This window comes from Xenopus laevis, chromosome 1S (genome assembly GCF_017654675.1).
Source record: "Xenopus laevis strain J_2021 chromosome 1S, Xenopus_laevis_v10.1, whole genome shotgun sequence".
NCBI lineage: Eukaryota > Metazoa > Chordata > Amphibia > Anura > Pipidae > Xenopus > Xenopus laevis.
The window spans coordinates 117,080,621-117,097,781 of NC_054372.1; positions in this window are offsets into that span (position 1 = coordinate 117,080,621).

Sequence of the window (17,161 nt, forward strand, 5' to 3'; positions counted from 1 at the left end):
GTGAAAAACTTTAAAAAAAAGTTTGACTTCGACACTTCACCAACTTAAACCTGCCGAATTGCTGTTTAGCCTGTGGGGGACCTCCTATAACCTATCTTGAGTGTTTGGACTCACCAGATGGGAAAAGTTGGATAAATGCTAAACTCAATAAATAAATAGTGTCACATAGATTTCCCCTCATGCAGGCCTTTACATACATGGAATGGAAAGTAAATTACATGGGAGTACTTTTGCATCTATTACACACAGAATCATACATTATTTTGAGATATAGATATATATAGATATATATATATATATATATATATATATATATATATATATATATATATATATATATATATATATATATATAAATAAGATAGATAGATAGATAGAACAAGCCAAAATAAAGAAATACAACTCATAATGTATATTTGGCCAACACTCTACAACTTTGAGTAAAGTAAACCATGGCAACCAATCAAATGTTTGCTTTCACTGTCTACTGCAGCTGGCTATCACTGATTGGATGCTATGTTTTACTGCCCGAGTGCAAATCTGTCCAGTGGTTGTAAATGAGCCCCTTGGTGTTTACTTCACAGATTATGGAAATTCCCATTCCAAAAGTGACAGGATATCATAAACCTGAATCATTGCAGAGCAAGGGGAAGTCAAGTGAGTTTAATGAGAAGTGACAGAATAGGGAAACAGAAAAGGTCAGTGGCTATGAAACAATAGTTCAAGTGCATTTACCTTCAACAAAGTAGAGATCTCCAAAAATCTACATATCAGACTAAAGGAGAACACGTGGGGATCATTCTCCACTGTACATTGACGGATCTCTGGTGTAAATTGTCAAGAGCACCAAATTCCTTGGGGTACATCTGGCGGGAACCTCTCCTGGTCCCTTAACACCAGCTCTATAGTGAAGAAAGCACAGCAGCGTATCTACTTTCTGCGAAAGCTGAAAAAAGCCCACCTTCCACCACCCATTCTCACTATCTTCTACAGAGGATCTATTGAAAGCATTGGAAACTGCTCTGTATCAGATCGCAAGATCCTACAGCGGGTGGTGAGGACAGCGGAAAAGATCATTGGGGTCTCGCTTCCTGCCATTATGGATATTTGCTATTTCTGTCAGGGATAGCACCCACCCTGCACATGATCTCTTTACCCTCTTGCCATCCTGTAAAAGATACCGCAGTATCCGAGCACTGACTTCCAGAATGTAAAACAGTCTATTTCCACAAGCCATCAGGTATCTCAACTCCCAAGGACTGAACTGAATATATTCATAAGTAACTGAAATGTCCACTTTGCCCAGCATGACTGTGTACTAGAGTTGTTATATAGCACCGGGGGGATCTGGAGGAACGTAATTTTGTTTCTACTATGTACTGTATTTACTGTATATGGCTGAAATGACAATAAAACCCACTTGACTTGATCATATCACAGCTGTATTCATCTCTTCTGCAGTATGGTATATGTATCTATAGGACTGCCATCTTTGTTAAATATTTCTCTGCTTGGCATGTTTCATCAGATAGCCAAACAAGTATTTGTTTGGCTACTTCGACCTTCGACTACGAATCGAAGATTCAAACAATCATTCGACTATTCAACCATTCGATAGTCGAAGTACTGTCTCTTTAAAAAAAACTTCGACCACCTACTTCGCCACCTAAAACCTTCCGAGCGCCAATGTTAGCCTATGGGGAAGGTTTTTCCTTTGATCAGAAATTGCTAGGAAAGCCTATGGGGGGCTTTCCTAGCAATTTCTGATTGAAGGAAAATCGTTCGATCGATGGATTAAAATCCTTTGAACCATTCGTTCGATTGAACGAATTGCGGTAAATCCTTCGATATTCGAAGTCAAAGGATTTTACTTCGATGGTCGAATATCGAGGGTTAATTAACCCTCGATATTCAACGCATAGTATGTGCCCCTTAGTATAAGGTTTAAACTTTTAATCAGATAAAACAGACTCTTCTTGGATAAAGATGCTGACAGTACATCCCTGGACACAAACTATTTATTTGTGTTATTGAGTTTCTGTTTTTCCACTTTCATACTAGTGTAATGATGGCTGGTCTAAATGAGTACGCAGGTTGGACACTCAATTTAGGGAATAATGAAGACAAAATGTGGACAATTATTTCTAGGTAGGACCAAATTAGCAGTGAGCTTTCAATGTTCTCTCGCGAACAAGCAATTATTTTTTTTTGTTTTACAGAAAGTTCACAAGAAGTGAACATTCCACCCACAGATAAGAATTTGCGAACTTCCAGAGTTCCGTGTTAAGTATAAGGCTTCTAGCACTAATAACCTAAGAATGTCACTTTTGGTTCCAGGCGATCTAGTGTTCGTCATTGTTGCATCAACCTGTGACCTTTACAGCTAATGTGAAAATATATATATGTGTGTGTTCAATGACTTTTAAAACTACTGTTGTGGTCATCTTATGCTTCCAAGCTGTTCTAAGCATAGAAACAAAATGGTACAAACCACTGATCCTAACAACTTATATGCCATTGTTAGATAAAGCTCTTGTATTTTAAAATGAAATTCAAGTAAATGATTTACAGTATATCTTGCACTGGAACAAAAAAAATAACTGGCAGGCTACAAGTGAATAATATCAGTTTAACCTTCAGTGTAGGAATGTGCCAAATCAGCTAAATCCCAAGGGGGTTATTTATCAAAGTCCGAGTTTATCTCACTATTTTCTGCTACAAACTCCGATCAAATCAGCTCGAGGTTTTATTTTTTTTATCATTTATTATTACATTTTCCCGAAAATTTGCTTTGCGGGAAAAATCTGATTTTCACGATTTTTTATCCGGTTTTCACTATATATTTGACATTTCTATCCGATTTTCACGTGTTTTTCCAGATTTTTTATCCAAAAACTTCAAGGTATTCAACGAAACTGAACACACAACAAAAAATCATTGGGACTTCTCCAATTGACTTATATGCAAACTCGACAGGTCTGAGATGGCAGATTTTCTGATTCTGACTTTTCCATCCTCTTGGTTTAATACATTCCGAAATATTCATGATTTTTTTTTAAAAGTTCGATTTCATATAAAAAAAAAAATCACAATTTTTTGTGATTTTTGCATTGGGAGTTTAGTAAATAACCCCGTTGGGATTTAGCTGATTTGGCTTAGCAGAATTGAATCCAATGCCTTTAAGATATGTGACTTTATAGCTGTGGAGAACTGAGCATGAAAATGTTTTGTTCGCAGATTATATTTTAATTTTTCTCAAATTTCCATGTGCAGATTAGGTTTTGGATTCTGTTTTGCAGAATTTTTTGTAAAACAATTGGCATTTGTGATGATTCATTGGAGGGGTGAACACATAGCATAATGATTTTTTAGCAAGAACAAGCATTTATAGTTGAAAGCTCAATAACATGTTAGTAATTGATCAAGAGTATTAGGTGGTGTTAACCAGTGACTGTAAAAAAGTTTTTACATTTCTTTACAATGACAGAAACTAAACTGTGGATTTTTTAATGTGTTTAAAATGTATGCTGTGCATGTAAAAAAGAATATATTGCATTTCCAAACACAACCATCTAGTTTATTTCTGAACACACGTATAAAAAATACAATGATACAACTCTAAACTCTCGCGAGCCATGTGCAAAAGCCTTTAGACAAATATGTTTTGACAAACAAAAAACTGCGCCTTCATTATCATTAAGTACACTGTGAAATCTGTGAAATTACATAGCTAGCACACACTGCTACCCCCCCCCCAAATTACTTTAAGTAATTTAGTGAAAACATTTGAGAACCCACACATGCTGTTGAAAGAATTGCCCTGCAATCCGAAAGGTCTAAAACACAACCAAAACAAACCCAGAAGCAGAAATCATAATGTAATTAGAGGAATGACCAGGGGCATAATGGTGAGTGACCAAGAAGCACCATAAATAACCACTGGATTGGGGTCTCTGGAAAACAAAAGTGAAACTACAAGCACCTGTCCAGTATAAAGAGCACAACAATTCAGTAAAATGAACCCCTTATCTGCATGTAAAATATACAGCAACCAAATGGCAAGGTAAGCAGGACAGGGTTCAAGGGGCTTAGTTATATCCTTTGTTTCATGTATACAGGTCTAAAAACAGACTGAATGCTTAAGAAGTCTAATCTTTATCATATATAATTTCTACTGTTTCTTAAAATCACAAATAAGTGATGTTATCTATAGCAACCACTTTCATTCTCTAACTGAACTCTATCTAATTTGTCTCAATGTGCATTTATTTTTCTTAAAAAATATTGCTGTTCTAGAGCTACTCACTGCAGTTCCCACTGTTGCCAATAAAAGGTGACCCCCTTCATTTTATCACACTGATCAACATGCCATGTAGGGCATTGGCCTTAAAAACTCAGACTTTATTCTGAATTTTTTCCTAGACTACCCAAGCAAAGCCAAGAATGACTGATGCTGATGGGAGAGTAAATACCCACAAGTTTCTAAAAGGCACATTATAAAAACGTTAAACATTAAACTGAAATGCATAAAAATGTGCAGTAGAAAATTAACAGTACTGCATGAAACACAATGAAAATCTTGGAAAAGCATGTGAATTATTCATACAGTATTAGCTCTAGGCAATCAAGGCAACTTCCAAAATGTGATGGCTTGTAAACACAAAAATTATGTTTTGCCTAATTAATTTTAAATATAGATATAAATGACAAATTTACATTTTTTTTTAAAGTTATTTATTGATATACGCTGCATTGATGGTGCTGACTACCATTAAAGCAATTTCCACCAGAGATTGCTGTATTCCTCAAAAACCACAAGGTTTTGAGGGGGAATAAAACAGATAAAATATATATAGTGCAGTATTTCAAAATAAATATTTTTAGTGAACTTGCTATGTTCGAATATAACCGCATGTGAATAAAAACTCATGCACCACAATCAGGAGTTTATATTTAACCAGTGTAAAAGTTCGTAACTTAAGTGGTGCTAGAGGTATTTCGGCTATAGTCCTTATTTATATATCCAAGTTTTAACACCCGTGATGTTTAGAGTTATAGTTGCACAGAAGCCCACACTCCGATCCTAGTGTGTCTGGCAGGTGTTTATACTTACAAGAAGTAAGTTGATACAGGCATATGTAATTTGAGCGTCTCAGTCCGCTTTCATTCTTCTTAGATCTTTAGTGGGTAAAAAGGAAGTAACGGGTGGAAGCGTTATAAAAATTTTAATAAATAATTCAAAATTGCACTCACAAGCATTCCTCCAATAAAATCGCTTTAAAACCAATGTGGCATTCCGGTGTATTGTTCCGAGTCCTTTGCGTAACTGAACTGTCCGATGCGTTCACCTTAGTCCAGTGTAGTTTCCTCGGGTCTGGCTGCCGCTTCCACACTCTCGTCCTATTGCTGACGCGTTTCACTGAATGGCTTCATCCAAATGCTTGTGAGTGCAAAAGTTTGTTAACCCTTTAAAATTTTCTATATATTTATTTCTATATATATATCTATATATCTATATATCTATATATATATATATATATATATATATATATATATATATATATATATATATTAGGTGTCAGTAAGTGACCCTGTTATTGAAAGAATTCAGCAAAGCCTGAACAATATATTTGTGGCTGTGTGTCATGGCTCAAAGGAGGTGAATGAGGCCCATAAAGCTGGAAAAGGTTACAAGACTCTCTAAAGAGTTTGGACTCCACCAATCAACAGTCAGTCATTGTTGCTCTATCCAGAAGTGGTTCACCATCAAAGACAACTCCAACTGCAAGGCGTACATGTTGGGGGGGAAGGCGTGGTTAATCTGCACTTTACAGGGGCTGTTCACCTTTGCGTTAACAAATATCCCCACCAACAGCAGCCCCATTGTATTTGTCAGAACCCAGTTTAGCAGTGTGGCCTTGCACACATATATAAAATTCTCTTTCAAGCAACATGAAATGCAAAAATGCGAATATTCTAGCGCAGCTGGGCAGGAATGCGCATTTTGAAGAGTGTTACTATTACGCCACGAAGAGACTGTCATAAAAATTATGGTGCTTTTGCCCGGGTGCAGTTTTGCGCATATACAGATGCAAATCTGCGATGGCCGCAGTGCAAGTGCATTGTAGCCACTCCCCCAGCCACGCCCCTCACAAACATTACTTCGTTTGCGACATAAACAAAACCATAAATGAGCCCTAGTGGGTCATGCAGCAAGACAATGCTCCAAAACACACAAGTTGTTCAACCAAAGAATGGTTAAAGAAGAACAGAGTGAATGTTCTGGAATGGCCAAGTCAAAGTCCCAAACCTTAATCCAATTGAAATGTTGTGTAAAGACTATAAATCCAGGGGTTCCTGTTAGGAAACCCACCAACATCCAATAGCTGAAGATGCATGTATGGAGGAATGGGCTAAAATTTCTCTGAGTCGATGTGCAGGAGTGTTCAAGCTACTGCAACATTTCGTTGCAGTTACTGCTGCACAAGGGGGTCACGAGCACAATTCATTTACTTTTGCCACATGCAGATTTGTTATTGGATCATTTTTTTCAATAATACATGACCAAATATTATCATTTTTGTTTCATTTGTTTAAAGAGGGTTTCTTCATCTACTTTTAGGACTTGTTTGAAAATCAGACGATGTTTTAGGTCACATTCATATAAAAATATAAAAATTTTTAAAGGGTTCACAAACTTTCACGCATGACTGTATAGATGAACTTATACACGTCCCACAAGAACCTGCCCTAAGCACTTCTTGATTCCCATAACATATGTTCCTGGTTCCTGCATTGCAGCATTACTTCTCCTCTTTCCCTACAGTGAGGAGTTTATGGACAGTAGAAATTATGCATGTGTAGTGGAACCCTGCAGGCTTGGGTGGAACTTTGCACATGTGCTTTGGAACAGGGCTGCTTTCAGTGGGGAAAAAGCTTTAGAAGCATTGCAGCTCACATATATACTCAGGGGCAGATTTGTTAAAAACCAGTAACATTTCTCACCTTTTTTCATATTTCATTGGCAGGCGCTAGCAAAATGTATTTTTCCAATTTGAAAAAAAATAATAGAAATGGTTCCTCCACGTTTCCAATAAGCATCCAGTTGCCTTTTTAACTAACACAATTGTCCTATCTGCCACTGGCTTTAAGATAAGCTGCTTCAATATTATCATAATTTAATTATTTATGCATTTTTATGTCACTGCTCAGTGAACAGTACTGCCACAGTGTGATCAGTTTTTCCCAATAGTAACCCCTCATGAAGGTTTTATATAAAGCAGGACAAATATGTGTAAGAGATTGAAACTTTTAATGGAGGGGTCTGAATAGTTCCCACAAAAAACAGCTCACTTCAAGAATATAATATATATAATTTCTTGTCACTTAAAGATTTTTTTTTATATTGGACTTTGTGTGTGGGTTTCATTAAACCTAAAAGAGACATTTTGACTGCCTCTGAGCAGCAGTGAGATTTGTAGCATATTGGTTCTTGGCGGGCTGCTGCATCACATCACGAGACATTTTTAAGATGCATCTAAAACAAGGACCACCGTATTAATGGTATAGAAAACCATGGCTGCAAAGCTGCTTTCAAGGGTCCACACTGTATTTTAGATTTGGATCACAATATATTTATTCCCAGCCGCCAAATCATGAGCAGTACAGGACATGGAATTGGCTGCGGTACTATCCATCAGCAGGGGGCGCTGGCAGATCATAATTTCCCATATTGATGCGATTTGTAGCACATAAAATGATAAGCATTACTTGCACGGCACAACAATCAGTTCCAGGTTTTCTATCTTTGCTCTCCTACTGCAGTCACTGCCTTTTTTACTGAAGCTTGTGTGTGTGCATTCCTGTCCCACTACTGTGGCAGTGCTCGGCCAGCAGCGAGTCTTCCAGCAGGGCACATGGAAGCTAGAGCTGTGCAACGTGTGGAGCAGCACTGTATTCATTCTAATATACACACTACTCAGAAGGACAATATGGTACAAAGTTGACATGGGATACACAGTAAAGGTGTCCTGTGTCAGTATGTGGGTTGAGGCAAACTCTGCCATACGGTAGTATGCACAGTCGGAAAGCTTGTCCTTTGACTCATAAGCAAGATTGGACTGGGCCGGACACAGGAAAAAACAGGTGGTCTACGGCCGGTGGCCATGCTGCTTAGACGTGTTGATGGTCACCGTCGCAGACTCGCACGTGATGTCGCAGGTGCTTGTGGTGCCTTCAGCAGGGTCACTGTCATTCACGGTGGCCATAGACATAACAATTATGATCTTTCTTGGAAAAGATCTTTCCAAGAAAGATCGTTCATTCAACGAGCCATCGACGAGCCAACCGATATCCAAGTCTTCTGCCGATATCGGTCAGCTCTTTTCCCACCATACATGCACCGAATATCGTATGAAAATTTCTTTTGTACAATATTAATGTGTGTCTATGGCCACCTTTAAGGTGAGCCCTTGAGATCACAGCAAACATTGCAAAGTGACTTCCAGGACTCATTTTATAGGAATAGCAGGCCAGTATGGAATTTAGCTGTGTCCTATTGACACGTTTTGTTTTTCACAAAGACACCCCTGATTCCACAGATTGTAAGAAGCCATGATAGTCTGACTGTTCTGCGTGGCCAGTTCCCCAGCCCCTTAGGTGCATGGAACAATCCAGCCTTTCACTTACAAGTAATGTGGCTTATTTTTAGTGTGTGGAATCAGGTATGTTTAAGGAAAAACTTGGAAGCTGAGTGTTTATCAACATGTAAGCAAGCAGAGTTTACATTAACAAATGTCAGTGGGATAAGAGCAAAATGAATGAGGGTTTAACATAACAGAATTATTAAGAAAAACTTTGTATAATGGATCTGGGAAAGCACTGTGAAACTCCAGCAGGGAGAAAGTTGTTTGTAGGATTTGTCAGGCTACAGTTCAGAGAAAGTATGATATACAATTGGGACTGAGTAGGGAGGAGGCAACACATGTGTATGGTGCAAGGACTGGAAAATATGGAGAAAATTGGAAAGTTGAAGAGGGATAACTTATGGAAGAGGATTGACAATGCAAGGCAAAAAAAAGTTAAGATCTGAAGTGGTATGGAGATTGGTGTAGGAAGGAGGAAACAGAAATATGGAAAGGAGAAAATTAAGGAGCTGCAACGGAAAAGAACAAAGAAGCTGTCATCGGAGAAGGAACTTTAAAGGGTAAGTTTAACTCCCTTGACACCAATTAACCCAGTAGGTATCCCCTGACCCTGACGACCAATGCTTTTTTTTAAACTTGCAGGCAGCACTGGCACCAATATTTTTTTTAAACTTGTAGGGGCTCTGGCACCAATGTTTTTTTTAATTTGTAGGGAACCCTGGTGTGGATATCAGGATTTTAGATTAAAATTATATATATATATATGGGTTATGTATTGTATAAAATGCAATGATTATAGAATAGGACACTGCCACAGAACAGCTGTGTTAGACTCTACACTTCAAGGTTAGAGGCCTTTCTACTAATTAGGGTTGTAGAATGTTTACATAGAACTAAGAATACATCTGTTGTCTCATGTCACAAGTATTCCTAGTGCAAGGTTGAGAAAGACACCTATAGCCTCAAAAACACACCCACTGCACAGATACCATTCTGGACACTGTGCTAACACAGCAAATGTACTTATTTAGACTATACTTAGGTCAGGAAGAATTGTACTAAAATGTACAGAGAGACATAGTTATGTTAAACCAAGGACGATGATTGGATGTCAAGGGATCAGCCCCATGAGGGAAGAAATGGTTAAAAGGTTGCATGTAATATTACTAAAATGTCCCCCAACGTCCTCACGAGCTTTCAGGACATGTGCGCTATTATTTAATACTCTGTATTGTAATACTCTGTATTAATGTATACCTCAAATAAAGCTGTCTGGTTAATTTCCTGAGAGAATCTGTTTGGATCAAGTCAGGCCCAGGGGGAATTTAGGGGGCCAGACTCGATTTGAGTAAGTATTTATTCAAATCCAAGAGGGACTTACTCATCGTGGCTGAGGATCTTATATCCCTGGAGGACTATAGGAGCATAAATCCGACACCTGCCACCAATATATTTTTTAACTTGTAGAAGACCCTGGCACCAATATATTTTTTAACTTGTAGGGGACCCTAGCACCAATATTTTTTGGAGAGGAACTAGAATTTAACCAATTAAGTAATACCAAGGTGCTCATCCAGTGGATAATTAAAGCCTCTTAAAAATCAACACAAAACGAACATAGGGATTGCACACTCTATTGTCATAAAAAAGTCAAAATTTAATGTATCAAACTTACATCAATCAAATGGCCCTATATTTTTTTTAACTTGTAGAGAGCCCTGGCACCAAGTTGTTTTAATTTGTAGGGGGCCCTGGCACCAACATTTTTTAAAATTCCCACCAGCATACAGACAATTCTTGACTAGACTAGTGTACTATTTTAGTATGGCTTTAAATGTACTTATATTTGGGGAATTCTAATTTTGGGTGGACATCCCTATAGAAAATGATTACAGTGAAATGGTAAATGTTTATGGGGATTCATTCCAGCAGTTACAGTAAATTGCAGCAATACAATTTCCATCTGTTTCTGTTTTACTCATTCTGTCAACAAGTGACAAACCTCAGTCTGCATTTACTTTCAGCTGTGTCCACTCTCTTGCATTGTCATTGTGTTATGTACACAACATCATCTTCTTTCAAATAGTCCATAGCTCTTTTAAATTTTCAAATACCAAAATGCATTACGTTCAGTCACTAAGTCAGTAAGTAACTGTATGTAATCCTTGAAATCCACAAAAAGGAAACTGAACGTAATTAATTGTATTGTACATGGTAAGAAAATTGTATTTATATATAGCTGGATGTATGGCTAAAAACTTTTCTCTTCTACCATGACTAATAAATATTCTGTCCTGGTGGAGAATGAGAGGCAAAACTGCCGATCTGAGAAAAACAGCGATATGGGAGTCACAGGCAGTGCAGGAGAACACTGTTTAGCTCACTGGACACCTGTAAGAAGCAATTCCAGGACTCCAAAGGATTCAAGACAAAACAAAGACAGTCAAGATAAAAATGACAGAGATATGGACTTTAATAAGGAAGCTCATTTTTACAAACCACTATTTTTGTTACTGCGATAAAGTGTCCTGGGACTTTAATTGCTCTGTCGTATTTAAATGATGTTGCATAATATATATAGTATAATATATAATCAAATATAAATAATCATATAAATATATTCTTATATATTGTCACTCATCTACCCATATGATTCTCGCCCACAATGAGTAAGTCTGTCTTGGATTTAAATTAAACTCAAATCGAGCCTGGCCAGAAGTTCCACCTGGGAACCTGACTTTACTTGACCTGACTTGAACCATTCATATTCACTCAGGATATTAACCAGACCAGAATTTTAGGTATCCATTAATACAGAGTAATACATATAATAGAGAGTATTAAATGATAGCCCATACTTACTGAAAGCTTGTGAGGACGTGGAGGGAACAATTAGCAATACAGCAAGTGACTATTTAACCATTTCTTCTTCCATGGGGCTATTTCCATTTTAGGGACAGACTCACAGTCTCAATACAATAGCCTAATAAGGTACATCTACTGTGTCAGCACAGCTTCGGTGCTGTGTTTTCTGAAACTATATGTGTTTTTCTTGGCAATACTATCAATACTATCAATACTTGTGACATGAGACAACAGATGTATTCCTTGTTCTGTGTAAACATTTTACAACCCTAATAACAGAATGTCCTTTAACCTTGAACTTCTTCTACAACATAGTAATTCTGTATTAGTGTCATGTCCTGTAATCTTTGTTCTTTGATAATAACCACTTATAATACACAAAAGCCATGAATATCCTGTAAATTATATCCTTATAAACGGTGAGTTCTGATGTCATCAGTTATAAACGGTGAGTTCTGATGTCATTTTTGTCACATGACTCACTGAAACTTGTGTATTATAATAAATAAAGTACCCCCAGTTGCAAAATATGAGGATATTAGAAGTTACCTCGGAGTTCCATGACCTGTATAAAAACACTCGGCCTTTGGCCTCGTGTTTTTATATGGTCATGAAACTCCTTGGTAACTTATAATATCCTTATAATTTACAAGAGGGGGGTACTTTATTCACTATATATGGCTTACATCTAAAACCCTGATATGTATACTAACAACCAAATATTAATGTACCGCTTAATAACTATATTATATTCACAGTAAAATATATACCTGTTAATCATGGATACAGCAGGCTTGACACAGAGGGGATTATTTATTAAAACACAATTTTTTTTCTAGTTAAGTTTTTTTAAAGGAAAAAAAACCTTGAATTTTTCCAGATTTATTATGCCCCGAAGCTGCTGCTAAGTATGAATTCAAAAATACTCCTCCTAAAACCTGTCGAATTCATGTAAAAGTCAATGGCAACTGTCCCTTTATCCATTTGAAGATGTTTTTAACCTGCACACATTTTGGGAGATTTGGGGTGTTTGACACTGGTTTTCGCTCCAAAAAACGATAAATTTCAGTTTTTCGAGTGGCAATTTGATGAAGTCATACATTTTTTATAGAAACTCAAGAAAATTTTAGTTTTTTTTTTGCAATCTGTTTTTTTCACCTGAAATATTAGTAAATAAGCAAAATACGTGGATGGGAGTTAGGTCGAGTTTGTTTCTGGTAAAATATGAGATAAAAATAAACCCCATACTTCTGTAAGGAGTAAATAATATTTCAGAAGTGTGTCTTAAAAGAGAAAAGTTGTTCACCTTTAAATGACAATTTGCAGTTTTTTTTCATGTTGTATTATTTGTAGTTTTTTTTAGTTATTTAGCTTTTTATCTAGCAGCTTTCCAATTTGCAGTTTCAGCAATCTGTTTGCTAGGGTACAAATTACCATAGCAACCATGCATTGATTTGAAAGAGGAACTATAATATGAATAGGAGAGGGTTTAAATAAGAAGACAATAGTAATGCGCGGGTCGGGTTTTTCCCGACCTGCACCCACCTGAAGTCTGACCTCCCTCCACCCGCACCCGACTACTGGCTTCCTTTTATAGACTCGCACCAACCCGCCCATGATGTCACAAGTGGGGCGGGGCGAGCAGGCAGTTGAAGGTGGCGGGCGGGGAGAGCAGGAGAAGAGCTCAACCCGCCCACTACCCGCGAAGAGGAGCACGAAGTCGGCCCGAACCCACTTAGAATTACACATTCTATAACATACTAAATTTTAATTTAAACATGAACTACCCCATTAACAGATTTAGCTAAATTCAAAAATGCTTCTAGATTTTTACAGTGCATCTATCTGCAAAAAGTTTATTGCTTTTTTATCCTAGGATAATTATCATTTGTTTTGCCTGAATTTTCTTGATTGTGAAAACACCCAGGAATTTTTTTTCTTGCTTTAGGTAAGGTTCCCATAGACATTGAAAGTAAAGCAACTTATGAATTTCCCACAACTCTTGAGAATTCCTGACTAAGGTGAGCTATAGAAAAATTTCTATTCAAACACTTGATTTGTTTATGTGCTTATTGGTGGAATGTGTCTTGGCAGATGTGAGCTCCCAAATGTTTTGATTATAAAACACTGGCAAAAAGAAACTAAAACATTGATAATTATTTTAAAATGTTAACTTCTTTGAGAAAACTAATATTTTTCATTTGAAGTAGCTTGGCCCCTAGGTCTTAGAATTTTTTGATGGAAGCAATGCTTTTGCATTAAAGGGGAACTTAGTGACATCAAAAATAACACTTTTTGGTTCGATACAATCTGTAGATTAAGTAGTCTTGACTTGCAGTATGTAGTATTAAGGCTGTATATTACCCTTACAGAATGTCATGCCAGTTTAGTCATCTCTGCATTACATTTCAATAACCACTGGCATGGGATGAAGTTACAGGGCTCCGTGAAAGCTGGTACTGAATTCAAGCCCCCATGGCAGAGGAAGCACCAGAGGATGTAATTTGTTGGTCAAGTAGAGAATTGTAGGGAGCAGGCAGAGTTTGTTGGATGGCGAGTGGGGTTTCATCATAATGGGAAATGACAGGTCATGAGTCCATTTTACTTATTAGCAGGGCCCTCCAAGGGGCCTAACTGACCAATCAGGATCGAACTGGGGCTATGACTTCAAGGGCCTCTTCATGGGCCCTCATCCCGGCGTCCCCCTTCCCCCACCCACGCGTGCCTACCTGTACCTTTTACCTTCCTCCGTGTTAACTTTCACTTTGAGGTCTGGATGGAGAATGAGCCTGGGTCCGAATGGGGCCCATGAAGCCAGGGGCAAGCTGGGTTTTTCCCTGTGTCCCACCAGTCCAGTCCAACACTGTGATCAATGGATTAAAAATTGGAGCCCCAGATGTGGGGCTGCTTAGTTAGTAGTATGGAGTCTTGTGATTCCTGATGGCGGCACTTCCCCTAACCATAGGCAACTGTCTACCATACAGTGCACAGTAGTATAACTATGGACAACTTTGGGGCATGGCTTCCTTACTTTCTTTCATCTAACATCCCATCCATCATATTAGGTGACTTTAATATACCCGTTTACAATATTAACAACCCTTCTATCTCTAAACTTCTTTCACTAACCTCCTCCCTAGGCTTATCTTTGTGCTCAGACTCCCCGTCTCACTCCATTGGTAATGCTCTGGATCTCATATTTACCAGACTCTGTTCAACCACCAATTTTACTAACTCACCATTTCCACTTTCTGATCACAATATGCTCACATTTCAACTCTCATTAACTCCCTCGTCACCCCCTGCTATTCCCCAAACACGTACTTACCGTGACTTGCAAGCTGTAGACGTCACATCTATCTTCTTCCTTTGACTCTCTTGACTCTAATATCTCAGCCATCTCTTGTCCTAATGTGGCTACTTCTATCTACTATAGTACTCTCACCACCGCCCTTAATGAGCTTGCTCCTACAAAAACTAAACATGCTAGACCCAAACCACTTCAACCTTGGCATACTGCTCATACAAAAGCGCTCCAAAGACACTCACATGCACTTGAGCGTCGCTGGCTCAAATCCCGCTCAGAATCAGACTTTTGGAGCTAAAAATCTGCCCTGCGCTCCTATAACACGAGCCTCTTCCAAGCCATACAAACATACTTTACTTCACTCATTAACTCCCTTTTCTAAAAAACCAGCACAACTTTTCTCCACCTTTAACACTCTCCTTTCCCCTTCTCCATCCCCTCCATGCACATCTGTCTCTGCTCAAAATATTGCTGAGCACTTTAAAAACAAAATTGACACTATCAGAATGGACATTACACTACTCAACCACCCTAGACTTCCACCACCCTCCCTCCACACTCCCCAGTCTCTCCTGTGCTCCTTCACCCCTGTCACTGATGAGGAAGTCTCAAAGCTTTGGCCTCTTCTCACCTTACCACCTGCCCGCTTGATCCAATTCCCTCAAAACTTCTCCGCAATACCAATCCTTGTCTGATCAAAGCCTTAACTCACCTATTCAATCTCTCGCTCTCAACCGGACTGCTTCCTTCTCAACTAAAACATGCTCTTGTCACCCCCATTCTGAAAAAACCCTCTCTTGATCCCTCCAATCTTGACAACCTCCGACCTATCTCTCTGCTACCTTTCATCTCTAAACTACTTGAGCGCCTAGTCTTCAACCAACTAACCTCATTCCTCTCTGACAATAACCTGCTGGACCCCATACAATCTGGTTTTAAGCCACAACACTCCACGGAAACTGCCGTGACCCGACTAACTAATGACCTTTTAACCGCTAAAGCCAATAATCACTTCTCACTACTAATACAGCTTGATCTCTCAGCTGCATTTGACACTGTAGATCACCCTCTCCTCCTCCAGTCCCTCCATTCACTTGGCCTTCGTGACACAGCCCTGTCCTGGTTCTCTTCTTACATCACCAATCGTTCCTTCAGTGTCTCCTACAATGGAGTATCATCTTCTCCCCCTACCTCTTTCTGTTGGAGTTCCTCAAGGCTCTGTCCTGGGACCATTACTATTCTCCCTCTATACTTCCTCCCTCAGCAAATTAACCAACTCGTATGGTTTCCACTACCACCTCTATGCTGACGATACTCCGATCTCTCTCTCATTTCCTGAACTCAACCCAGAACCCAACCTTATCCACTCTCTCGTCATATCACGTCTAGACTACCGTAACTCTCTTTTAATTGGCCTTCCCCTCCAGAGACTGTCACCTCTCCAGTCCATAATGAACACAGGCGAGGCTCATACACCTCAGCAACCTCTCTTCCTCTGCCTCGCCATTCTGTCAATCCCTGCACTGGCTTCCACTACCACTACCTACCATTCAAATGAATGACCCTGACATTCAAAGCACTTCATAAATCTGCCCCTCCCTACATCTCTGAACTCATCTCTATATACTCAACCAACCGCTTACTATGCTCCTCTACTGACCTGCTACTCAACTCTTCTCTCATTTCTCACCCACTTAATTCGATCTTGCCCACTCCCACACCTTGTGTATTACTCCCTTCCCTTTAGAGTGTAAGCTCTTTCTACATAGGGCCTTCCTCACCTTTTGTACCGGTATTGGTTGTAATGTATGTAACTCCATATGTTCTATGTATAATTCATGTGATTTAGTTTTATAATCACATTTACTTTACAGCGCTACACAATATGTTGGCGCTATATAAATACATGTTAATAATAATAATAATAATAATAATAATATGCACAATCAAATGCATCAACACCCTTATCCTCTTTCTTTACTCATTCATTAGTTTGCAGTGGGAGGAGAAGGGCAGCAGTAGGACCTGAGGATGGAGAACCATACAACAATGCAACCATGCAACTGTTTGGGCCCCATCCATGTCATAAGCTTTGCTGTATAGTAAGTAGTACTCCACTGACAGCTCATATAAAAATACTTGCCCATGATTCATTATAGCAGGTGGCACGAATGCACCCGTTTTCATCCATTTTAGCATAAATACATTTGCAGCTCTGTTCATAAATATGGTATTTGTATTACACAGTGATGAGCAATGAACATGATTTTTTTTCTCCTTATAAAAGTTCTACAGTTTCACGAAAAAGCATTTCAAAGGCAAAATTACATTGCAGTTTAGCTCT